Source organism: Maniola hyperantus, chromosome 20 (assembly GCF_902806685.2).
Source record: "Maniola hyperantus chromosome 20, iAphHyp1.2, whole genome shotgun sequence".
Taxonomy (NCBI): Eukaryota; Metazoa; Arthropoda; class Insecta; order Lepidoptera; family Nymphalidae; genus Maniola; species Maniola hyperantus.
In genome coordinates, this window is record NC_048555.1 from 8,423,028 (window position 1) to 8,450,053 (window position 27,026).

Sequence of the window (27,026 nt, forward strand, 5' to 3'; positions counted from 1 at the left end):
AAAAAGAAACGTATGAAAAAATTTAAATTGATTTTTATTTAATGAATAGAACGGAAAACGATGTGTGAAAACTGAAGATCAAGTGAAACTTAAAACCGCGCCATATTTAACCTTGGAATTTACCGGTATAAAAGAAAATATAATATAATGGCAATCAAAATATACTTACCTTTGCTTTTTATTGGAGGGTCAAATTTCTTTACCGTGACAGTGATTGATGGCGTCAAAGACGACCTGCTGAGGAAGTTGCTTTGAAATAACAGGTAGCTTGCATCAATGAGTAAAAAAGCTATGATTTATAATTATGAAGTTTTACACTTTGCAAATACCTACTTAATCTTAAATTGTTTTGCATTTCTAGAATCGTAAGAAGAAAGTTCGACTCTAAAACCTATATCATCATCCAAATTCCCAAACGATAGACATCCACTGCTGGACCAAGGAAAAGGCTATTTGATATGGCTAAATAGCCCATATATCATCAGCTATATAGGCATAATTATGGTAATTAGCCATTATAACGCCGCGGCCGTGTTCCAAACATCCCAATTTGAAAATGGAAGACAAACAAAATTATGATACGAAGCCTTTTTGCTAGTTATCAATTCACAGAACCAGCCATCATAAAATAATTATGACATTAATAATATGGCTGGTAAATTAATAAGGACTCAGCTGATCTCCAGGGAAAGAAGTGCGTACGAGGTGCGGGGCGGGATCCGAGTGCAGTCGGCCAGTCGCCTGCCTCGCGTCACCCGCGTCAGTCGGATCACCGTATCAACCGTGCCATTCGTCGATATTAGTGCCACATTCTGTGAATGCCAGATATTGGATTGAAACTGTGTGCAGTGTTGCCTGAAACCCAAAATTTGTGCTGGAATTTCAATTGTTACACTCTCCAGCGACGATTGCTGTTACGGCAAGCACGTGAGTGTCTTGAGTTTTTGTTGCTAAGTTATCTCGAAGTGAAGTAGCATCTTCAAACTAATTAAGATTTAATCAGTCACCGTGCTTGATGTAAACATCTAAATCTAAATTTTTAATTGAAAAAAGCAATTTAAATTTTAATATGCTCAAATCCTTTGCCGCAAATGCAAAGATTTATGATTTGTTTTGAAAATTTGGGGTAGAATGTTTGGTCGTCTATTGATTCGTACCCCTAATAAAATTCACGCATTGAGAAGTGCCCCGTTTCATCCTGTGTTATTGGAAGGGAAGCGAACGCCTGGGGGCCAAGCTGGGACTCGATCCGCGAAGTGTAATTTGAAATTCTAACCAAGCTATTTTGTCGATGAAATTACATTTTGGGGTGTTTAATATTTCAAACACATAGTAAGGAAACAAGTTCTACAATCTCAATGTCATACCTATACATTTTATGAATGACTAGCTGATGTCCACGTCGATTTATGTTTTTTAAATCCCGTGGGAGCTCTTTGATTTTCCAGGATTAAAAATAGCCTAGGCATGTCACTCTCGAAGTCTTTAACCTATATCTATGCAAAAAAAATCACGCAGATCCGTTGCTCCGTTGTGACGTGATTAGAGGACAAACCAATAAACCAACAAACAAACACACTTTCTCATTTATAATATGGATAGTGATACCTATGTACACAACATATAGAAGATCAGCTCCTATCAAGGAGCTGATCTTCTGATGAAGATGGATTTAGATGAGATAAGCTTATAAATAATTTAGCCAAGCTGTGAAATATCAAAGACGATGTGATAAAATAACACTAAAACAATCCAAAGTAGGTACAAGATGAATGACCACTAGAAGGTTAAAATGCTATTAACATATTGATCAATGTTATGAAAGGCTTAATAAACAAAACTATTTGGTTAATTGATCAACATAAATGGGCACCCAATTGATAATGAAATGTTATTATATACTTATTTTTATTACTTACCAATTATTAATAGTAGTAAAAATGTCGGCTTACTTGAAAGCCATTTGAAGAAATTCAATTAATTTAAATAGATTATTGCTCTTCATCTAAACTTAATCATCTATCTTCAATCAATTTTACATTACTCATGTACCTATTACATAGCTCCATTTTGTCTACAATAAAATGTTAATTCTGTTTAAAGTCAATATCTGGGTGAATGACTTCAATTTGTAATAAATGTATTCCTGCTGGGAATGTATTCCTGAAAATGGGAATTTCACCAATGAAATTTTAGAATTTAAAAATACCTGTAGCGGAATAACATTTTTATCGGAATAATTCCCTGAAAGTTGTTGAAATAATAAATTATTTTATATGCCTAGGTATAGAATGCCAATACAAATTTCTTCTTACGAATAGGTCTCCGTTATCAGACAAGAAATTTTTCATTCTTTTCCTTTCTTCCACATGTCTTTTTTTTAATAAGTAGGTACTAGGTAAATAAGTAGATATTTTATAAAAAGTGTCTCTTTTCATCGACATACTTTTTGTTCGCACTATTATTTTATTATTATTTTATTTATTTTATATCTAATTAGAACGGCAGTGCCACTTACACTAACTAGATGATTAATAATAAATTTAAATACAAATAAAGGTACAAGAAAAAAGACATAAAATACAAAACGATAAAAGATCAAAGAATTTTGATCTTTTATCGTTTTGTAACTATAGGTAGTCTAATAATAATTAGTATAATTGCGTAGTCATTGCGTCTAAGGTCATTGCAATTTTACTAGTAAAAACTGAGCTTAATCAAATAGGCATACTAACGGTTACTTATTGGAAGTGAGTAGGTAATAAATGTTAGTACCGAGAGCTAGAATAGCTCTGATCTAAAAATTTCGCAAAATATATTCCTCCTCCTTTTCTCCAAATGCGTGAAGTCAAAATTTTAGCAGTGAAAATCTCATCTTAGATAAGTTGTATTAAAAACCGACAACATCGATTATTCGGCTATCGATTGTTTACTATTAGACTGATTTTTCAATTTTTTGAAGACGCTAGATTTGGGCAGCGCCCAGCTCAAATGATGTATCCATCACTTACTTCGATGACATTGCATTTGTTAATATGCCTTCAAGAGGGTTAATTAAATATTTTTGACTATTTAAGTAAGACTACGAGTACTAACTTATTTCCGCGACTTTATCCGGTTGGATTTACGATTTTTAAAGATCCCGTTGGAAGTTCTTAAAATACCAAGGAATATGCTCTCGAAATAAATCTCGTGGTCAATCGGTTTACATTTTGCGTTGTCTGTCAATCAGTCACTAAAGATATCATCTTCATCATCAACCATTGCCGGCCGACTACTGAGCACTAAAATCTCTTTAAAATGAAGGGTTTAGTCCACCACGCTGGCCAAGTGCGAATTAGCAACTTCACACACCTTTAAGAATATTATGGAGAACTCTCAGGCATGCGGTAAAGACTAAAGATTATATAAGTATAGGTATCGTCCACCATAATGCAAAATAAATGTGAAATTATCTTCGCTCAAAGATTTTCCTAATGGATAAATAATAATATACTTAATACTGTACTGTTCACTGATCGGACCACGCAATACCGTTGTCCATTGTCAAATCAATTCTCACCAAGTGCAATTGTCGACATGTAAGCGTGCGAATATATTACTCGTGACATATTTATTTACTATTTTATCGCGTTCGTCTCTTGACAGACAGTCGCGTAGACGGTAGAAAATTACAGGTTGCTATAACAACGGTTGTGGCACGCAAATCGTCATGCGCTGTCGCTTCGAACTCTACTAGCTATGTGATATTTAAGTACAGTTCTTGCAATTCACGAAAGCTGAACTTTACTTGTGGTAACGCGTCGTTTACATGGTCATTGCGTAAATGTGCGTGCATGTCGGACCAATCAGTCGCGAGCAAGCGCTGTCAAACGCACACATTTAGTGTACCTTATGTATACCGATACGACTTAAACACAAACATGAGTCAGTGGCTTCGTGAAATGCAAAAACTATACTTGTTTGTTGTTGTAGACTAGCTTATGCTCGCGACTTCGTCCGCGTGGACTACACACATTTCGAACCCCTATTTTACCCCCGAGCGAGCATAATAACAGAAACTAGAAATCATATTCAACATACATAAACATGTAGAAACAAAAGTTATTTTTTACTTTGTAGTGGGTTTGAAAGTAGTTTTTTTTAATAATTTTTTGCATGGATATTGGATATAAAGTGACATAGGCTACTTGTGCGGGATTTTCAAAAAACTAAATCCACGCTGACGAAATCGCGGTTATTATCTAGTAGCAAATGATAATACTAAAATGGCATGAAAGAATGGAAAATATGAAAGCATTTGAATTTTTTTAATAGCAGATGGATACTGAAATGTCTCTCGAAATTGAAATAGGAGTCTGGCTAAATTACCTAGGCCCTTTCCGAGTCTGACACTACTCATTGTTGCCACTACATTCCAAACTACGCACTCAGTGTGAGGGGGAAAAGCGTCACAACCCCGAAAGGGACCCTTTGACATGTATAGAGTACCTGAAAGCTTATTATATATTATGAACTTTATGCCTTAGATGTTAGAGGTTATATTAGTGCGGGCATGTGTTAAAGAGTGCACCTTCTAACACCTTTGTAGTTTCCGTAAGTGATTTTAAAGAGACGTATTGTCGCGACTTACGTCTCCTACACGGCAAAAATCATGTTCTTGTTTATTTTTTCTGTTATTGCTATTAATTCTTATTCTTATAAAAAGGCAAGATACAAAAAGTGTTTGCACGCTACGATTTCTCTAGAATTGAAAAGACAGTATAATATGCTCTTTTTCCTTTAATATTGTTTGTTTTTTTATTAGCTTTCTTATTTGTGATCAATTAAGTTGTAGCTCAGTCAAATCCGGATTATTTTCTTCTTTTTTCCTTAACTAACAAATTTATATAATGTATTATGTATGTACTTACCTAATACAATTATTATTAAGTACCTACATAATAATTCATCTTGAATACAAAAATAATTTTATTGTTAATAGTACCTACCTCAATTATTCCATTGTTTGCACGACATCTGGTAGTTATTAAGCGGAACACAAATTTATTTGTCATTGTTTTTGTATTAAAGTAAGAAATAAACGCAGCTAAGGTCATTGACTTTACATTATCTCGTAATGGAAGACTTCTCCGCCTTAGCTTGCGCTTTAACAATATCAGGTTACTTTGAATAAGTCATAGTTTTTATTTTACAACTTTCATATTATCATTACCTATCTAGACGTAGTCGGCGACTTCGTCCGCATGGGAATAATGCATTTTTTACATTTTATAGGTATTATTTCGAGATAAAAATCAGTCTTTAATAGGTAGGTACTGCCGAGTGCCGTCCTACTCCTAAATCCATTCCGTATAAAAAAAATTCTTTTGTCTATTCGTATAAGAAGAAAACGGTCAATATTTTCATTCGTACAGCAAACATTTTCTTGTCTAGAAATTCAACACATCTCTACGTAAGCTCTTTATCAAGTATAAATTTATTTGATCCTTTGTCTGAGGAAACAAAGCGTTATCCAATTTTAACAAATCCCTCTGAAACCTGGGGAGGCTTTTTGTAAGTAGGTAGGTACGTGTCGGAAATCTCCTTTGAAGTTATATTCCCAAGATGGACGACATAATAGATTTAAATAATTTAGAATCTAAAGTACTAAGCATATCGCAAGGTTCTTTTAAAATCCAACTTTCCCAATAGGTTTTTTTGTCTCCCTCTCTCTATCCCTTCTATCTACTATCAGTCCTTAGACCATAAACAGATCTGGGATTCGTAATTTTTTTTCTTTGTAAGTAGGTACTCTTAGTACTATATGAAATTAAGAGTACATACAACAAACTTACAAAGCTTGTTAAAGACTTTTCGTGATCAGATTAACATTTCCGACCGGTTGTAGATTAGTAAGTAATTGGAAACTAGCGGACCTTTGTTAATGAGCTTAAAATTGGCAAAGTTAAAATATACTTTGTTTGATTTAGCATTATAATGATATTGGGTTAATCTGGACGGTTTTTATAGCATAACGAACAGTAGGTACAGAAATATAGAAATATATTATACCTTTTTACTGAATATGATTCGACATTATTTTCTAAAACTCTGAAGTCTGCAGGAAACTGATTTTAATTTTCCTTTCTCGCTTACCCAATGTCTCTGTCAGCCAACAAATTAACCCCTAGTAGGTACAAGAAAACATTCGGGAAAAAGTCGGTCTTAGGGCTGGCTACCGTATTGTGTGTCTTAGAATCTTTTCGTTCAATAATATCTAAAATACGCGTAAATAGAAAAGGCTCATTCCAAAATAATCATTAAAAGCAATTATTAACTTGCAAAAACCATTTTGCAAACTAAAGAAAAACATCATCAAGCTACTTCTTAATTTCCTATTTATTTTCGAATTTCATTACAGTGAATCGTCAACCCTGAGCGATCTCTTTAAATTCCTTACGCCTAACCCTATTACCGCGGATTCTTTATCAGATGCAAAATAAATCGAATCCGTTCCGAATTCATGTCGATCTACGAAGCATGAAATAAGTAGGAGCTTAGAGAAGCTTCTTACTTTGTCGCCATGTAAGATTGGATTTCGATCGAACTTTCCTATTTGTGAATAATTTAAAATAGTACAATAGGAGTCCATAGAACTAGGAATCAGCTTACTGGCTTAGCTTATTGATAGACTAAGCGTGGGGCGGAAATAAACTTTCAAAGCCACACAAATCTTGAATAGGTACGTTTCGAAAAGTAGGACATTCACAGAAACAAAGAATATCTCGGCTCAATTTGTTGTGGGCTTCTTCCCAGACCTGGTCAAGTTTGAAACCCTCGGCTAGCAAGAATAAAAATGTTATCACTACTATCTAATACATATTATTTTTACAACGTAAATAGGCCATGAAATCTAAATTGAATTTGATTGCCACTCTAAAGTATATGTCGTGAAAAAGAGAATTTTACAAATAATAGACATATTTTTACTATTGATACATATAAACATAAACCAAAAGGGGATACACAAAATCGATTTACTAGAAACCGCCATAAACTGGTAATGTCTGCGTAAAGTACAGAAATCCTTTGTGAGGTTAGTACCTATTTGCTTTTACAATATGGTTTTGAAAGAATTTTTAGATTTGTCATTACACAAAATTAAGTCGAGGCCGTAATACTGAGCTTTCAGTTGCTGATTGCTCACAAGATGGTGTATTGTATTGTAAGTTGTAAAATATTGTAACTTTTTATTATTTGAAAAGTTTCTTACATGCTCTTCTCAGTAGAATCTTTATTCCGAACTGCGGTACTAGAGTAGCAGATGTAACTCAAATGTCACTAGTTGTCCTACATGAAATAAATAAGTTTTGATTTCGATTTCATCCTATAAAATACCGTCAGGTAGGTTAGGCAGGCATAGGTTATCGGAAAAGTATTGCTGTAGCCTGAATTTTTCATGTAAATCAACTGGGTCTACGCTTAAATACGTTTTAAAATAAACCCACAACAAAAACTAAAATACGAGTTAAGTAGAACCCTCAATCCTCAAATCGTAACGTTCAGCCGTTGAATGAACGTGTAAAAATGAGCTATGCTCCTTTATTGAACCGAGCCGTCCAAGCGGAAATGTCGACGGGCAAAAACGACTATCTGACCGAGTAATTTGTACTATTCATGGCCCTGTAGGGCCGTTTGCGGAACGAACTGAATACGCTATATCAATTAAAAAGGAACGAGGAATGTACCTAATACGATTACCCCAATGACCCTGGCATGAACATTGCTTTCCTGATTTGATGTGCTTAAAAGCAGCCAGCAGGAGATACATATTTATATCTCTTTATTTTGCTTTATAATTTACCGTCCATTAAAATACGACGCAAGGATTTTTTACAGAGTGGAGTGCAGCGTCTTTGTTGACAATATTCCCAAACTTTTCTTTGGAACAGCAGAGCCGTGGCGATTCAAAGCCGATGACGTTGAGTCTGCTGGACATAGAGTTTTTGTAGAGATTTCCACACGCTATGGTCTTGCGCCGTTTTCATTGCATTGCTTACTAGGGATATTTTTATGATATTTCAACTTTAGCGTTGATTGACGCTTTATCATACATTGGCTAGGCATTATCAAAGTGGATTTGATCTTTTCTAGTTTCCACCATTAATGAGCGAAAACCCAGGTAGGTATGTGAAATTCATCCACCAGAGCTAAAATGCGCTATTAAAATGAAGGGGTCCTATCAGAGGATTTCATACCAAATCTCTGACTGCACATGCTTGATTATCCCTCGTGAAAAGGCATCTACCTACCTACTTCACAACAACTATGAGGTTTTGGTTATTCATTAGAAATTGTTAATTGAACACGAGGAAGCTACTGAAATGCTTCCACTGTACCACATTTTACATCCCTATGGCAATTTACAACAGGAATCAGCTAATTCAACGGAACATAGTGGATTATCAAGTTGATAAATATTAATCGATGAATCATGATGGTTATTGATAGAGAAAGTCTTTCAACTCTAAAGGTACAAGTCCGAGATGGGCTGCAGACCGCAAACTGCAAGCGACATTACTGTATGAATCTCTGCAGTCCGCAGTGTTGCCGCGCTCGGAATCAATTTCATACAGATTCATAGAAACCAGTGGTGCCGCTTGCAATTTGCGGTCTGCAGCCCATCTCGGACTTGTACCTTTAAAAGTACTCTGTAACCATAAGAAAAAATCTATATTTTCTTATATATGAAGGTAATAGGTACCTTCTTAGGTTTGTATTTTATTCATATTATATATCGGTACCAGAACATCTGTCCATAAAATAAAATAGTAGTACAAGGTTGTACATTGGTTTCATATAAACGACCGGGCATTATGTAAACAACACTAAGAACATTCGAAACCCAATGCATTCGTTTTATCTTAACATTTCTCAGACCTCCGATATTTCAGTAGTGGTTTAAAATTTTAGCTCGATCATTTTAGCCACCTAGGCTCTACAAATCAAGAAGTCATTGAGTGTGTTCAATATACGTACCATAAACGTATCTACTATCAATCGGGTGCCTAGCTCATACCTACTGCGGCGCGCCCCTTCAACGGCACTTGCGCAATTTTTAGAGAGAGAGATAAGAGTTGCACGATAGAAAGAGATGTGTGTATAAGATTTGCGGCCGCAGCGTTCTGCCGCTGAATATTCATTGGGTCGTCACAAGAGTCACTATTTATTTAATCATCTATGCGGAGTGATCCTTCTGTACCTGGAAGATACTATTAAGATCAGTATTCTGTCATCTTTGCCAGTGCTGTTACTAGCGTAAATCTCCGTGTTCCATAACGAGTGCACTGGCTCGTAAGCCAAATGTTTATGACGTGCGTGTCGGAAGGATTTGCAGAAATCAATGTGAAATCTAACAACCCGAACGTCTACAATCTTCATCAACTGGCAAGGCTATGTACCTAAATTAATTAAAGAAATCACATTTAGGGAAGTAAAGAGTTGCTTAATTTAATTAATACAGGGAATCAGTCGAGTGAATAGCATTACAATACAATTAAATAGTACCTATTCACATTCGATTTGTTGGTTTAGCAACAGGATAAGAAAGTTATCGCATGTTTAGTTCGGGGTGACTAAGCGCGAGGACAATGCCTCCGCATCTCCGTCGATTCACTCTATTGATGCAATTGATTTGTCACGTAACATGTGGACTTTGCCAATGATCGTGTTTGTAATATTTGAATTCGCTAAACGGACGAATCCTTATGCGTCTGCCTGTCCTATTTAGCTATCTGCTGTTTTATATACCACTACACAGTTAATTCATTGCTGACTGCATTCCGAACCAGTGGTAAATTAAAACTACCTGATTATTCATAAGTACTTGTAAAAAGTTTACATGAATAAAAAAACATTCTATTCTATTCTATTCTATTCTGACTATGTCAGATGCAACGAAAATGATAATAGCCCGTCATGTTGATGCATGCTGGTAGGTTTGTTACGCGAAAGTGTGTAAAGTCCACGCCAATAACTATAGTCCGCGACAGGTTGAGATAGCAATCGGGGTATGAGGCGGGGGGATGCCCCGCACACCCGCACAGTCCCCGCGCTGACCCGGTGCGGGCGAGCGCGAGTGACCCCGACTGCCATCTCAACCTGTCGCGTACTGTGCGGATAAACCCAGTTAAGGTCTCCTTCTCAATCTAGTAGTCCACGTCAGGCGTCGCTTCTAACACCACCCGATCATCGCGCGAGTAAGCGAAGCGCGCTCGCGTGCTCGTGTCTGAGCGCGAATACGCGATCATTGCGCGAATGCCAATTAGTGTAGGTATGTTTGATTCAGGCGGCGCAAGACGAGGCGTGTGGCAGTCCCTAAGGTACAAGCTATGTCCAGCTGTGGACGTCTATCGGTTGATGATGATGATGATGATTGATCGCGCATTCGCGTTGTATCATGACAACGCCTCAGAAGAACAAGTTCAATGTCTTTTCTTCTTTGGGACCCTGCGATACAGGTTTTGCAAACTTACTTCAGGGTCCCTGGCACAATTTTTAAAAAGACCTTTGTAGAACAAATAAATCATTTCATTTCATTTTCAAATGTATTGATGAAAAAATAGCGTTGCATGTTTCGACTGTAAAACAAATTCACTTCATTTCATTTAAAACATTTTAGAACCGTAATTTGTTGCTAATATCGGTCTTGTCGTAAATTTTCACTAAGGTTGGTAATTTCCACTAACGTTTTTCCCCCACTTTTATAGTAAGTAACACGTAATCTTTAAGATAATGCCTCTAAGCCAAAACTTTACCACTAAAAATAGTCTTGGTATTTATACCTAGATAACACTAAGCTTCCCAGGCTTACACGCATTACAAGCTGTCGCGTTGTTGAGATCTAGAATTTTCATTTTATAACCAGTACACTTTTCAGATCATGCGTTACGTATTTTTCAAATAAGGTTACCTACCCACGTAATTTTTCCTCGAGGGCTTTTCGTCACTCGATAAACAACATTTTTATGATAAAATCCATAAAATATAGTTTCTCAAGTAGATCTGTCCCTCCCTCCTTTTATGTGTCCCGTATGTAAATGACCTTCAATGCTGGACCAAAACAATTTTTCACAAAAGACCGGAGAAAAAGCTTTCACGTAAATCTATTTTGCTGACATGTCCAATCCATATCTCCTTTTTGGCTCGAAACGTAGGTTATCTTACGTAGTTTTTTATCGAAAAGCAGTAAATATCAATTGAATATAAAAAAAGTCAGAAGTGCTTTGCCTGGTCATAAATCCACGATTCCTTAGTGGTAGAAAGAGAGGCAAATGGGCCATGACGATTCAAATAACTGTAATAGGTACTTACTGGTTATTTATAAGCTGAGTAAAATTCCTACTAATATCTTCGAGTATCTACTCGGTTTAGTATGCTAAGGCCGTTGAACTAAATTAGTACATGTAGAAAGGCAATTTCAAACAAAAATCGTGTTCTATGAAGCTGTCAAAATTATTAAGACGCTTGGACATCAAGTTGTAAGCAAAAATTATAATTTTGTCCAGAATACCCTGTCTATTGTATTACATAGAGGTCATTTATTAGGGTGCTCTTTGAACGGACTAGCTTCTGACCGTGAGTAACCGCTTATTTTCCATCTCTACTACCATATTCAGTAGTATGTGTATTCGATTGGTCGTTACTCTACCTATACGATATTCTTAGCGCAGCAACTATGCGAGGTATTGCTTTGCGCGACAATACGGTCGATTCAGAATGCTCGAAAAGCGTAATAGCACGCGATAGGTCGAGATGGCAATCGGGGTATGAGGCGTGGGGAGACGCCCCGCATACCTGTACGTCATCCGCGCTATCTCGCACCGAGTTAGCGCGGGGGCTGTGCGGGTGTGCGTGGCGTCCCATTCTCGATCGCTATCTCAACCTGGCGCGTACTATAGGTATCCGTCGGTGGAGCCAGGCAGCGCGGTGAGAAGTTTTCGTCTACAAGAAACGCGCTGCCTTGACATCAAAAGCAAAGCTACGTTATAAGTACCCTACTATTGAATAGTGCGTACCTTACTATTGAATAAACATACCATTGCTTTTAATTACTCAGCAAGATTTATTGTCATAGCCCTTTTATGAGCCCCTTGTAAGATTACTTTTAAACTGGTGAAATTATTGATGTTGCGTACACATTCGCAGCACGACGACAATTGACTGCTGGCCCAGATGACATCATAAACGGCCTCCATAGTCCACACATAACTCACAACACTAATCGATGGTGTCGAAATGGGTAACAGCTTCAGACCACTCCTACAGTAATTCGCTACGCGCTGTTAAGCTTTTATTATTAAGGCATTTCTTTTATTCAGGGCTTGAACGAAATTATACGTAACTAGCTGATCCCCGCGGCTTCGCCCGCGTAGATTTAGGTTTTTAACGATCCCGTATAGCCTATGTCACTCAGGAATAATGTAGCTTTCTACTGGTGAAAGAATTTTTAAAATCGGTCCAGTAGTTTTTGAGCCTATTCAGTACAAACAAACAAACAAACAAACAAACAAACAAACAAAGTTTTCCTCTTTATAATATTAGTGTAGATGTAGATTGACGGCTGACGACTCCTTTTGCGTTAAGGCTGACTGGAGTACTAAAGTGAGCTGAGTGTTGATCGCAAGTAAATTTCGGTAGATTTTCCAAAGATCTTGGTTTTCTTGGTTCATAATCATATGAAAGATAAATAAATAATTTTTTTTAATACATATATAGGGTAAATAAATTCGTATAGAAATGAAATATCGATTGTTAAATGCAATGCAATATTCAAAACACAATAACCACAAAAATAACAAGCTACAAATTGTTCACAAAATAAGATACGGTATTATAACCAACGTATATTTATAGTCTCTACTCTCTAGCTGTTTCCATCGACTTTGTTTGCGTGGGTTTTTGTTTTCTTTTGGAAAACGAACTTTGCGGCGGTTAAAAGTAGCCTATAATGTCCATCTCCAGATTTTGTTTCCTTGCCAAATTGACTGACAAACACTTATAAGCATCAGTAGGTACTTGACTATCTGACTCGCCCCGGCTTCCATGGGAGTTCGAACTTACGTATTCCAATTCCATAGCCTAAAACCACTAATAAGAAGGTATTTTGTGTTTAAACTTTATTCGCCATATAGTTTAAATGAGCGTGAGAACCGCATTGAAATCCACTTTGGAGTTATAAGCTTCACAGACTAATGCAGATTGCGAGTATGAAGAAAAGAGAAGAGCTAGCGAGATATACCTATAATAAATTCTAGCTGTTAGCAGATGGAACTTTGTGTATGTATGTACTTCTCCATTTACAACAAAAGTATCTGCTTAATTGATTAATTATCTTCAAATTGAAAAAGACCCTTCTAGTTTTTCATTAGTTTTATATATTAGTCCCTACCATTTAATTTATTGGACCATAATTATTGTTAAATGCCATTAAAATCGATCGTCCACGAAACCAGTGACACGCTCCATAATATCCCCCAATTTCAATTTCTCTTAAATTGCCACTCAATTTAATTTCAGCAACAGCTGCTATCGATTTACGATCCAATCAATGTGTAGTAAGGAAAAATGGTCCTCCGTTCTAGCTGTTAAACAATTTAATAAAATTGGGCGCTTTGAAAATGTTTACTCAGAAAGTGCAGTTTTTAAATTTATTTAATTGGCTTTTTTAACAATTTTTTTTTTTTTTTTTGGAAAAGTGGAGTTTAATTTTTTTTAATTCAGATAAAAGTTAGCCCTTGACTGCAATCTCATCTAGTGGTAAGTGATGATGCAGTCTAAGATGGAAGCGGGCTACCCTGATAAAATTCCAAAACCCTGCCAGGAATCGAACCCGGGATCTCCCCCTGATAAGACCACAGTGCTATTACCACTGCGCCAGGGAGGTCTGCCAAAAATTTGCTTACAATATAATGACTATCATTATCATTATGAACCGATAGTGGTGACGGTATAGGTATGGTGTGTAGTCTTCTGATTTATTATCGTTTCATTTATTACAACATACGAGTACCAATAAAAACAATCATCGACACGGTTCACAACATTGCTCCATTTCATTTAAATTGGCGCAAGGATAAATTTTAATAACATTAATTGATGAATCTATTGATTAATTTACTAATGTAAATCAATTTGTAATCGCTCACTCACTGTTGTAAGTAATCAATTAATTTATCGTTATACGAGTAGGTATACCTATGCTGTAAACTTTTGAAAACATTTCTTAACATGGAAATTCTTATTGAAAATGGTAAATGAAATAAATTCCATAATTATAATAATTATGAATTAAACCTTGCGTAAGTGCACTATTTTTAAAATGCAAACAAAGACTCATGATTATAATATGACCTCATATTATTGAGTCATCTTAATAAGTAAGTAGTACTTAGTTTGATATGATGTGTCATTTTTGTTTTCAAAAATCCTCTCTTAGAACATATTATTCATCTTATCATTTTTCAATAAATCACTGACAATGTTTAAGGAAAATAAACAATTTTATAATTATAGGTTCATTTTCTAACAAAATGGACTTATACAAGTAGGTACACTGGAAGACATGTGCCATACAAAGTGACAGATATTTTTGTACCAGTTCGAAAAGTGCCTCACCAAACGTACTGGGAATTAAAATTGACACTTTGTTTCAAATCGCACCCTTGAAATTACAGAGACCTATTTCAAAAATTCAAGATTTTGAGAAATCGCGATTAAAGATCGGGGTGTTCATAAAGTTTGCAAAAAAGGAAGATTATTCGGTCGATTTTTTAGAAAATTCATATTATTTTATATCATAATCAAACTATGTATCTACATGCTCAAAATTATATAAATAAATATCATTAATAGTAAATGGTCTGCATGCTGACACTATGTTGACGTATGCCTCATCACTAAGGTAATATAGTTCAGAGTACGCTCACTGCTGCTATCAGTGCCAATATGCCGAAAATCAAGTTGTTTCAAAAACAGCTTGGCAATCGTAGGTCCAGCGTATAAATTAATAGAGTGTGGAGTGTAATTCGTAGGCTGCAGTTCGCTGCAGTTCACTGACGTTATTTTAGCAGATGAGAAAGAGAAATAGCTGGAAGTAGGAAAAACAAAAATAAGCACGGGATAAAAAAATAGAAAATGAAAGTAGAGTACCTGCGGACTGTAAAATGTTCCTTTCAACTATTTAAAAAGTTAACTCTCATTCAGCAGTTCAAGTTTTAAACATTTTAGCGGCGAATCTCCGCCCGCTTCGGACCAAAGGGAATTACGAAACTTTTGGAATGAATATGCGAAAGCTTTTAAATGTTAGTTTGGAGCTCACAGCGGTGATAATCAAACTTACCTACATGAGGAATTATTTAGTCCGTCGAAACATTTCGTAGTGTTTTAGTTTACTAGCCTTTTAGGTTTGAATGTACGTATAGCTACAAAATAGTAGGTAGTGTGTGGAGTGTTTTCGAAACGGAAAAGGGTATTGGTTTTTATAAATTGCCATATTGGAACTTCTTCTGATCTTGAGGTATATGATAATAGTATATTCGTTGCCGTGCCAATCGATGAAAGCCCATTGCTTGCTGGGTGATCTCTTGAAGAAATTTCCACACACCAACTCTTGTGCTTACTTGTGTCTCTGTGCTTTCCAGTGCGGTGCGTTTATGGTGATCTGAGCTATAGGCTTCTGCCCATGGTACTGTGTTCAGTTCAGTTTGTGATTCGATGAACTAGTTATATTATGTTAGTTACTTACTTTTGTTCTTTTTCTGATCTTATTTCTGATTTGAGCACGTAGACTCTAAGCAAAGCTCTTTTCATTGTCTGCTGAGTAATTCCAAGCTTTTTTTATCACACCCATAGTACCTGATGCTATACTGAGCTGAAATGAGTAACTCAAGTCTTTATTTGCTGATCTTTCATCTAATTTAATAACTAGAGACACTTCATTCTGTGAGTAATTCTAAGCTTTCTTATCAAAACCATGGTACTCCATGCTACACCTTGAATAGAAAAAAAGAAAGAAAACTCTTTTATTTCATCACCACATTTCAACTAATTAAATTATCTATCCTTATAATGTAACCATATGTTAGGTATATATATTAAAGTGTCACGTGTGACCAAATATAGGTCTCCCACTCAGTAGAATAGGTATCTCAAGTCTTTGCTTGAGTTCACTTTCAAAGGTTTGTTACATGTACATAATATGTAACACCTTTCAACAGTCGCTTAACAGTTTCCAACTTAAAACCACATATAGCTGAAGTATCAAATACAAAAGGCTGACTCAATTTTGGCGTCTTCGTGTAGTTTGAACGATGTCGAGAGTCTCAGCCTGTTGTCTCGGCAAGCATTTAACAAAGACGATGTGGGAAACTGGGAACATTCTACGAACAAACTATGAACAAGGCTTTTACTTGAAAATTGGGTTATTCACGTTCCTACTACTAATGAGTCGGAAAAATATTTACTTAGAAAATCTTTTGCTGACTCACAGTGCATACAATCTACTCTACTTTACGAGCATTTAGTATCTACCTTTATCTGTCTTGTATCTAGGATATTCATCTATTTAAATTTTGTATCTTCTTTTTGAACCTGTTTACCTATCCATCTCTCCGTCATAAATCGAATCGATTCTACGACAGATGCTTATACTTTTCCGGACCTACAATTTTTCTAGCAGGTAGATTTTGGGGGCCATTTTTGTGTTGTCTGCATGGTAAATGTGACGAACCTCCAAGTGCTTTCACGGTGCTGATGCAGTGGTAAGCGATGTGATGTGAGAGGTCCCGAGATCGATGCCCGATAGTAGCATTCGGCAATTGTCTCTGGTCTGATCTGGTGGGAGATTATGGCCATGGTTAGTTACCCTACCAACAAAGACATGCAACCAAGCGATATAGCGTTCTGGTACGATGCCGTTTCAAAACCAAATAGGAGTAACTATGGGTGTAATTAAACTGCCATGATACCCCTCACAAGTTGTCCATTGTCATCTTAAATCTTAGACTGCACTGCCATCGGATTAGATAGCAATGCTTCTTTGATACTTTTAAAGATGATTTTTTATTTTATTTTATAAAACAATCACCTGAATTGCGCATTGTTCGCTCAAGTAACATGTAACATAAACCGCATGGCTAATGTAAATTAACCGACGCAACAACGCCGCGAGCCTACGTCATTGCCAATTTTCAAAAATAGAACTGTTGGTTGAATATTCATCACACTTTGATCACACTACCATGTACACACTTGCTGAACCAGTTTTTAAAAATTGAGCTTTTTCACCGTCAATCCAAATGCAATCCGTCTCCATTTCAACAATGAAGGTATGCAAACAAGGAATAAACCCGGATTTTTCGAAGATACAGGATAAATAGGATTTACATTTTTGGCGAGTGAAGCCGCGGTTGGTCGCTAGTTTATAATATAAACCATTCAAAATGCATAAATGGCGTCCCTTCTCCGTCATTGGCTATTTCTGTAAGTAAACATCAGAAACCGGAAAAAAATATGGTTCACTATCTAAAAGTTCATATTATCTAATATACAATTTTATGTTCTACACAGTAAGCTGTTGTTGCCACATTGGAATATCCTTTTATCCGAGTTGGAAATAGGTCAGGATGTAAGGACGAAGTTGGTGCGGAACCGGAAGCTCAGCCTCGTACGCCCGCTCTGCGACGAGTTTTAATACTGGTGTGGAAATAAAAGAATTCTATTCCCGGCACCGAACAGAAGTGCATTCGCCAGCTCTTTCCGATAAGTAACCAATTGTGAACGTGGGATGATGAAAAATTCGATTTTGATTTACTTTATTTTAGCGCACTAATCAAATACCTACCATTATCAAATGGTATTCTGACTTTTTAAAAGCAAATTGGGTTACATGAGAGTCAGATAAATAAATAAATAAATAAATAAAATAAAAATCTTTTTTATTCGAATAAACTTTTACAAGTACTTTCGAATAGTCGGATGCATCTACCACTGGTTCGGAATGATAGGAGTGGAATAGAGTGATTAAATACAGAAGTGGTAAGTGCCGGAAAAGTGGCGGGGTTACTTTCTAGGACCTTCTAGAAGAGATTACTCCTAGATATAAGTTATCCTTTGTAATGTTCCGAATTATGAATATGTTTTTGGTACATAAACAACCAAATTTTGCGTTCTTACCAGCTGTATTCGCCGTCACTACTAACGCTACTTACCGCCACTTGGCGCGCCGCACTATACCATTGTAGGGGGCCGTGTATTTAATATCGTTTGAAATTCTCTGTTTCTAAGATAAATCTATTTCTAACATACCTAGTACTAGCTACTAGTACTTTACACGAATACAAATCCTCGTATCAGAGCAAAGACCCGATTCCACCAGCCGCGCCGCGCCGTCTTAAGACGGTAACAAAGCCCGAATTAATTTCAAAATGTACATTTGTCTTCCTCATCATAATTCTGTTACATTGTACTACTAGTCTTTGGAAATCCAGAGTGCGCCAAACGCGTAGAGATTTCGTAAAAGATTTTTGTAAAGAATGTACCTAAATAATTTTAAATACATATCGAAAATTGCGGAGCTAGCAGGATTCGAACCTGCGTCTCCTGGGATCGCGCCCGACGCTCGCCAGTGACGAAATTTGTGATAATATGTATGTTCACTCTGTACTGAAGCGACTGTTAATGCCATCTAGTAGCGACAATTTGCAGTTATCGAAACTACTTTCAAATGCTCATATTATAACAATGCAGCTTTTTGAACGAGATATGACATATTATTGCTTTTTTACTATATTTATCAAGTCGGCAAGTGAACCATGGCTTAGCGGTCGAATCCTGGCGGTTCCGAAATTTTTGATACGTATCTATTTAAAATTATTTAGAAATTTCTTTGAAGTGTAGGTAAAAACACTATCATAAAAATTATAAATAATATATAAAGTTTGGTGGCACGGCTTAGCCAGTAGGGTGGTAACTAGCCACGGCCGTAGCCTCCCGCCAGACCAGACCAAAAATTAATAAATTATAATTATAAATTATAAAAAGAATGTACCTAATTAAATTCGATGAAAGTTTATACGACGGATATAAAACTCGTACGTCATTCGAAACTCTGATGAACGTATGTAACTAATAGCCATCATAATAGCCTATAAACAATTGTATCACAAAAGGTGCGAGGCATTCATCACGCGAAAGAAATCACGACATGCACTTGACCAGTTCGGTTTATCACCGTTTCGCGTGCCGGTTGTCGGTGACTTATTTTCGTTTTCGACTTCTTTACTCAATCCGTTAACGATTACGTAGTTTTATTTTGTTTATTTTGTTTATTTGAAAGTAATCAACAGCGCAAATACATAATTATTATTTAAATTTAAATCTAGGTATAACAGAAGGCCAAAAGAGATTACTTAAAATTATAATTAAACTATTTTAACAGAATAGAGTTAGAATAAATGTAGGTATATACAATAATAAAATAAAATTACAACAGTGTGTGTATGATTGTATGTGTGTGTGTATGCGTGTGTGAGTGTGTGCTTATGAGTATGTGTGAGCGTGTGTGCATGTGTGTGTGTGTGTAAATGGGAGTGTATGATTGCATGCATATTTAGATGTTAGCTACTTTTTTTTTTGTTTTACGATGATAGTTTCTTAATTCCTTTTTAAATTTATTGTTTGATAGGTAAAATAAGTCAAACTCAGCGAACTGATTGTTATAAGTACGTACCAAGCGTGGAATTATAGAATTTCGCGCATAATTTGAGTTAGATTTGGGAACATTTAGAAGGCGCGTGTGACGCGTTCTTAAAGGTTGAGCATTAAATGAAAAGGCTGAGAGTAAGCTAGGACAATCGATTGAGCCGGTTAAAATTGCTTGCAGTAACAACATATCACATTGTTCCCTTCTATGTTCCAGTGAGCCGATACCGTAGTGAGTACACGCTTCCTCATAACTATTAAATTTTTTAAAGTCTTTAAAAGCTAAGTATTTAAGAAACTGCCTCTGTATGGTTTCAAGCCTATGGGCATATATTATGTATTGAGGCGACCAGATATTACACGCATATTCTAGAATACTCCGGACATACGCGAAGTAAAGTGTTTTTATGCATTCCACATTACTAAAAGAACGGGTTACCCGTTTGATGAAACCCAATTGTTTGTAAGCTCTATTTACTACCATATCAATATGGACATCCATTGAAAGTTTAGTATCAACTTGGATACCCAGATCTCTAACGGTAGTCACTCTGGGTAAGTTTGTGCCATTGATTATGTAGTCAAATTCAATTATATTTATTTTAGTTAAAATACGTATTACGAGTTTTTGTTTTTTGTTTATTAAATTGACTCGTACGGCTTATTTTGGTTTTTGACTACTTCATATTTTTTAGCTAGCATCCGAAACAGGAGGAGGTTCTCAATTCGACCCGTTTTTTCTACGTATGTTCACCGATTTCTCCGAGATTTCTGAATCGATTTGCAATTTTTTTTATCAATAGAGAAAGTTTACGAAATGGTCTCATAAAAATTTCTAGATCCAACTCCTTAATCCTGATGCTTGCATCATCCATATTTAGCTATGTACCTACGGCACGTTTCCTTCTCAAGTACGAGTTTCAATATTACAAACTATTTCTTAAGCCTATTTATTAACCAATACAGTTTTAAGATAATATTTAGTGCTTTTCAAAAGTAAGGAGTACGGAAGTTTGAAAATACAAATTCAGTTTCAGTTTTGAAACTTCTTCTTGAAGTTCTTAGTAACACTTCACTAGTCTCTAGTGAAGTGAATAATATGAGTAGGTAGGTTGGTAATATATACCTACAATCTGCATCCTCAGCATAGTACAATGCATTGAACATTTTACTTGTAGTATCTCCTCATACAACGTAAACTTCACATAATAGATGTACGCATTCACGAGCATAAAGAAAGAGCAATATCCTATAGAGGGCAGTTAACCCTTGTATTAGAAAATTACATTTTATAATGGAATGCGTTTTCCTCTATGAACTTTTATTACGTTCTGTATATCTCTTTACTCTCCTTTATAATCGTTTCGTCGATATTTAGCTTTGTGACTATATTTCCATACTTAATATCTATTTCTATTTACTACTAACCCGAAGTCAGCGAAAGGCTCAAAGCCGAAACATGCTGTATAAAACATAAATGAGGCTTTTTATCCTGAGAAAACACCTGCACCATAATTTGCAGATTAATTTAATGGTAATCCACGAGTTAACATTTAATTATAAGGTACATTCGAGTCACCAGTTCAGAGACAACTGCAATTTGCTTAATTGTAAGTTAGCCAGTTTTTTTTTTCTATAAAAATATTCCTAGTATTAATAAAAATTCTCTTTATTGTTGCAGGCCATACATAGTTCCTGTTACGCCGTCCCTCGCGGCTACTAATTAAACAAGTGAGTTATTTACTTATAGCAGAAAATACTGACGGAAAATACAGTCGAAAGATAATTTATTAAATTCTGAAACAAGTGAAACTGGAACATCGAAAAGCAGAGAATTTTAGAGAATTATTTATTATTAGCTTATGCTCACGACTTCATCCGCGTGGACTACACAAATTTCAAACCACTATTTCACTCCCTTAGAAATAAGAAAGGCATGCGTTTTGGCTCAAGTTTATTACCCTATTTGCATGCTATGCTCATAAAGTTGCCTCCAGTATGCATGCTTATGAGTTGTTGCATAAATTCATATTTTTTGGACTTGGTTTTTTTGTAGTTAAATGCAAACACTCACACATACGTATCATACCTTATTGTTTTGTAGATGAAACAAGCGACCCGCGCCGGCTTCGCGCGGGTGCAATTTCCCAAAAAATCTGCCCAATCGGTCGAGCGGATCTTTTCGTACAATTGCCTATTAATTTTTATTTATATAGATATAATTTATTTCTGTGAATATGGGAAGACAAGGTCTTACCATATATGTGTGAGGTTTACAGTAGATACGGCTGGAAACATGGGGTATAAGCTATAGCGAAGCGGTAGCTTATACCGGTATCGAATTCGTACAGCTCGTTGATGAATTGCCATGATTCGTGAGTTGATACTATGACAACTGCATAAGGAGTGTTGTGACAGAACAGAGATATAGAGTAATCAATAGCATCAAGGCAGTAAGTATCTTTTTGCCTATGTGTTATGCTCCTGCTTATAAGCTCGTACCCTGTATAATTGTACACTTTAAATGGCTCACTTAGCACTCACATAAAATATTATGTGATATTGATAATATCCGCCATTTGGCATAGCTTCAGCTGCAGCGTGGCACATTACCAAGATATTACGCTGCGATATCGAATATTGCTACCATGGGCTGTCTTGAAAGTAAAATTATATAGCATAGGTACTATGTTCACTTCCTCTTTACTGAAAGAACAAATTTGCCTAAGAAGTTAATAAAATTGTAACTTTTTCTGCAAAGTAGGTAAGTTGTAAGCAAGTTTCTATCTTGACTGAATTATAAGTTATCATCGACCTCAGTCAAGTCTAAGATTCTCAGCACGGAGTAAGCACAGTATGTTATTAGTTATTACCTACAGAGGTTCGACAAAGCCGTCTAGACAGCAACCGTGCGACAAGAAGGTGAGGAGGGAGCGACCGGACACGGCCCCAGTAATTTCGGAACCTATGTTTAAGATTGAAGGATAGTCGTGGTTGTCATTTAAGTACCACAAGATCAAAGGCGTCGGACTACTGTGACTCTCCTTATTTATATATTTTTATATTTATATTTATATTTATTTATTCAAAAATGTTGTACAAGACAAAGACTCCTTAAAACTAGTACACATAAAAAAGGTAGAAACAATAAAAATATGAGAACCTGAAGGAGTGCTTTGGCGTCCGTGCTAGGTAAACCTGTGTTACGGGCGCCGCAGCCTTCCCTTGGATCCATCGATTAATATGGAGTACAAATTTAAATTTAAATTAGGCTATTTCAGTAACAATAATGTGTGCGTGTGTGTGTGTGTGTGTGTGCGTGTGTGTGTGTGTGTGTGTGTGTGTGTGTGTGTGTGTGTGTGTGTGTGTGTGACTGAAGTCAATCATAGCTAGTTGTTATTTAACTTAGTCTTAATACTTTGTTCTCAGTACAAATGTAGATGATAGTCTTTTTATCTACGAACTCCATACCACTTTATTCTATTTATCAGTAAAGTGAGTTCCAAAACGTCATCCAAGTGAATGAAATGACGGGCGGAATTCTCGCCTGCTGTACAAATTTTCGCGTTACAATTTCGTTAAGTAATGCCAGCAGCCTGATGTGAAATGGACTGAAAAATAATCTTACTCGAACAGTTCACCTCTAAAGGCTAAAACAATTGGCGTTTGAAAGACGACTGTATTCATGCCAACTTTGAGAAAATAAAAACATCTTTTGTGCTAAAAGCAGACGTCAGCTCATTCGATAGAAAAAGGCCTTTCCAATACACATAACTTGTATTATTGATCATTCCTAACTGCAAAATATATCAAAGGGCTATTTTTGCAATTGACAGCCAATGATATTTTTAACAGTTTTTATTAACTCGCTAACTTTCCGATGAGCTAGAAGCTCGAAATGTAGAATATAGGCTATGAATTGTTAAATATATTCAGTGTGTCAGTTAGTGTGATGAGAAAAGGAATGCAATCGATTTTAAACTAACTTTCCGATGAGCTAGAGGCTTGAAATTTTAAACATAGATTGGAACTGGATTTTGCCAACAATGCCACTTCATTTTTTTATAATTTTTTTAGTGTTTACCTACACTTCAAGGAAATTATTTAATGCCACTTCAGCTTCGCAACTCGCTGAGTTATGTCATTTACTTTGGTTAGCTCCTACGGGTTTTACTACCATTTAAAGTCAACGGCTAACTTGGCGAATAAAAAAACCGACCAATTGCGAGTCAGACTCGCGTCCGAGGGTCTACAGTCGTATTTTTTCGACATTGGACTGTACAGGTAAGACCCTTTTATGTGTTACTCCACTTCGTATACTGACCTTACTTTGAAAGTTGAAAATATTAATTATTTGTTCATGAACACTTTTTAATTTAAATTTTGTAATGTAACCACAAATTCACGGTTTTCTGATTTTCTCCTTACGTGTGCTATAAGATCTACCTACCTGCCTTTCATGATTCTAGGTCAACGGGAAGTACCCTATATGTTTCTTGACAGACACGACAGACAGACAATGAAGTGATCTTACAAGGGTTCCTTTTTTCCTTTGAGATACGGAACCTTAAAAAAAGTGATGGCTCTCTTGCTATCAATATGACACCAACACCATCGTGCAGAGTTTAGCGCCCCGTCTAGACAGCGCGGGCGACTGCCGTAAATCACGTGCTGAGCTATATGGATGGTGCGGATGTGGAAGACTTTACAGATAAAATACCCCTGGGGGAATAAACCGAGAGAGCGTTCACCAATAATAAAAATGTACATTACACAGAAAGACCATCGAAAGAGTTTGAAACGATGAAATTAGTTTTAAAAATCCTTTTAAAACGGTGAATGCTCTGCTCGTCAGTAAAAAATGATAATTGTGATTTAAACGTGCTCACACCTATAAAATTATTTTTTAAGTGCCGTCGATGGTTAGCTTTTCCAAACTGATCGACTGTTCAAAACAATATTATGTAAATATTGTGTAGGTATAGTTCGCGACAGGTCAACATGGCAATAGGAGTATGAGGCGGGCGGACGCCCCGCACACCCCCACGTCACCCGCCTGACACGGTTAATATGATAATATTGAGTTATCGATATTTTACATGAGTCGTGGTCACGACGGGACTGTGGTGCTGCGTGAGTTTAAGTTGAAGCTGACACGGGTAGTATCGAATTACAAGCTTTCTTGTTCTTTTCACGGGAAATTTACGAGCTGTCCAGCAAAATATTACGTACCCGAAATTTACATTATAAATTATGTCGTTAAATCACGAAATAAGCTTAAAATCGTTCGTTCAAAATAACTTTTCAAGAACCAACTACATCTTAAATATATTATAAAAGGAAAAGGTGACTGATTGACTGACTGACTCAATCAACGCACAGCTCAAACCACTGGAGGGATAGAGCTGAAATTAGGCAAACAGATAGCTATTATGACGTAGGCATCCACTAAGAAAGGATTTTTGAAGATTCAACCCTTAAGGGGTTAAAATAGGTGTTTGAAATTTGTGCAGTTCACGCGGACGAAGTCGCGAGCATAAGCTAGTACTTCAATAAAGCCTCTCTTGAGTTTTATTGTAAAGAAATCAGATTCTCCCTCCCAAGTCTCCAAGTAAAGACTTTATCAGCCAACTGTTAAAACAGCTCACCAACTTCCATCCCACAACGAATTCCATGCAAATGCATACAATACAGCCAAATGCGCTTCAAAGTGGGCGCGAAGTGAGACAAATAAATTCCCGTTCCCCGAACCAGTCTGAAGTGCATTACCCATTCACGGACATCAGACGATCCGAAAGCCTTTAAGGCTTAAGTTTAGGTACATTGTCGCTACATGAGTAAGCCTTTGCCCTGGTGTAACCCTTTATTCCAAAATTATAACTTGCCTTAGAATTAAACATTACTGCACCATTATCCGAATAAAAATATCGATCGTATAAATTTATTTCGTTTCAAATTATACGGAAACATTTGTGCTTCCATTTTCCCAAGTAAAGAGTAGAGTTAATGCTAGGATCCGTAGGACGAAATTGTATCAATCTGTAACTTGTAAAGTTTTGTTTTCAAAGAATATATTCATGCAGTTATGATATAAGTTGGCTACGATTCGAAGACTAGTGACAGAGCGTCATGGTTATACAATGTACATTCATAAAAAAACTGAATTATGGGAGATAACCCCCAAAGGGGTGGGAGGTCCGGCAGATACTCGTAAGAATATCTTAGGTTTTCCAGTAGGTATTCATGGAGTTTATAATGCACGGAACTCTTCGACATTTCCGTATCATAAAAAGTTTTCGCTATTAGGTACTTATGGTCTCTTTTATCTATGTATTATTATGTAGATGACAACTACATTCCATACAAGAAACATACATACAATGAAAAGGCAATACATTCAACGAGGGCGGTTCTTAAAGTCAATAGGAAGTCGTTTTGAAAATAAATCTACCGAGTGGAGAACAGCCCGCGATACGAAGAATCGTTATTGGCCACGTATAAATCACTGTGCAGCGCAAAGCTGACGTTTACCGACGCGGACGCAATATAGCTTTTATATAAATATCACCGTATCTGTTATGATTGCCTGGTAGACTGTGAACGTACATGTCGATATTGAACGGGCTTGAGTAAACATAACAGTTGCATGGAAGTAAATGAAATGTATCATCGCTGTTTACATTGCAGCAATGACATATTACGTTCTATACTCCGAGCACATGAGTGCTTTGCTTACTAGCGCTTGGCTGCAATCAGACCTGGTGGCAGGTGGTGATGCAGCCTAAAATGGAGCGCGCTTGCTCCGGGCTCGGAGCCTTTAGTGAATGTATAAAGCAGACACCACACATTAACCAAAAATAGGGTAAAACGAGAATTGTAGACATATTGTAGACCATGACAGACTCGTTGATTTTATATTCATGATCTTTTCATGGTGGTTTCGTAGACGAAAAGTACCTAAAGTAAGTATCATGTGGTGAATCTATTGCGAATCGAAAACGTAAATAAATTACTTGGGTAAAATATTGAGCTTATATCTTTTTATTTCAAAAGTGCTTACATTGTAGCTATGTGTAACAAAAACCCTATCGCATAAAACTACATCGAATCTTCATGCTACGTTATATAAGTGAAGCTGTTTGTGCCCATTTACCGCTTCAAACCAAATAAACGTAGAATAGAATTGTATGAAATTGAATTTTTATTTCTCTCGTGGCATTAATTAATGATATGCAGGCTTTATGCAGTTCGCGCTTTGTTGCACTAAAAAACTCAGTAAACAA

General features: G+C 36.3%; 1 protein-coding gene across 8 annotated transcripts in view; it reads left to right on the forward strand.

Annotated features, from left to right (window-relative positions):
• Dg (Dystroglycan) overlaps window positions 1–27,026 on the forward strand; it is a 126,720-nt gene that overhangs the window by 60,811 nt on the left and 38,883 nt on the right. For 4 of the 8 annotated variants that reach the window (XM_069505261.1, XM_069505266.1, XM_069505265.1 and 1 more), the window contains exons 1-2: window positions 721–927; window positions 21,425–21,474. The gene's annotated coding sequence lies outside the window, so the exon portion shown is untranslated. Of the gene's footprint in view, window positions 1–720; window positions 928–21,424; window positions 21,475–27,026 lie in introns of those variants that run through there. The other 4 variants (XM_069505262.1, XM_069505263.1, XM_069505264.1 and 1 more) reach the window with 2 other exon arrangements.